Genomic DNA, 806 nt, shown 5'->3' with positions numbered 1-806 from the left:
CACATTAATATATTATGGTAGTTAGCACTTTCAAGCTAGTCATGGAGTTCTAGACAAAGAAAACAGGTCTTGATGAAAAAATGACTGATTTGTGGCTAGCTATTAAGACTGATCTAAAAAAAATGACAAATTTCTGGCTAGTTAAAAATATGATTTGTGGTTAATTAAAAAAATATTAATTTGTTGTTTGCTAAAAATATGACTGATCTGTAGCTAGCTTAAAAAAAATACTAATTTATGTTGAAGTAAAAAAAAATGATTGTGGCTAATGAAAAAAAAGACTAATTTGTAGCTAGCTAAAAAGACTAATTTATGGCTAGATAAAAAATATAAATTTCTGGCTAGCTGAATTGATTTGATTTGATGCTAGCTGTAAACAAAAATACTGATTTATGGCTGGATAAACAAAACTAAATTTGGCACGTAAAAATAACTGATTCATAGCTAGCTAGAAAAATATCAATTTGTATCTAGCTAAAAATGATGTAATGAAATTTCTGGCTAGCTAAAAAAAATACTTTGTTTGGCTGAGGTAAAAAATGACAGATTGTGGCTAATTAAAAACATGACCGATTCGTAGCTAGCTAAAAAGACATTTAGCTAGCTAAAAATAACTGATTTGTGGCTGGTTGAAAAAAATTACTGATTCGTGGCTAGCTAAAGAGAATGATTTGAGGCTAAGTAAAATATATATATATATATATATATATATATATATATATATATATAGCTATCAAAAATGGGTGATCTAAAAAAAACTGATTTTTGACTAGATAAAAACTTATCTAAAAAAAAAATGACAGATT

The sequence above is a fragment of the Hemibagrus wyckioides genome, linkage group LG08 (assembly GCF_019097595.1).
Source record: "Hemibagrus wyckioides isolate EC202008001 linkage group LG08, SWU_Hwy_1.0, whole genome shotgun sequence".
NCBI lineage: Eukaryota > Metazoa > Chordata > Actinopteri > Siluriformes > Bagridae > Hemibagrus > Hemibagrus wyckioides.
This window is presented reverse-complemented; position numbering follows the sequence as displayed.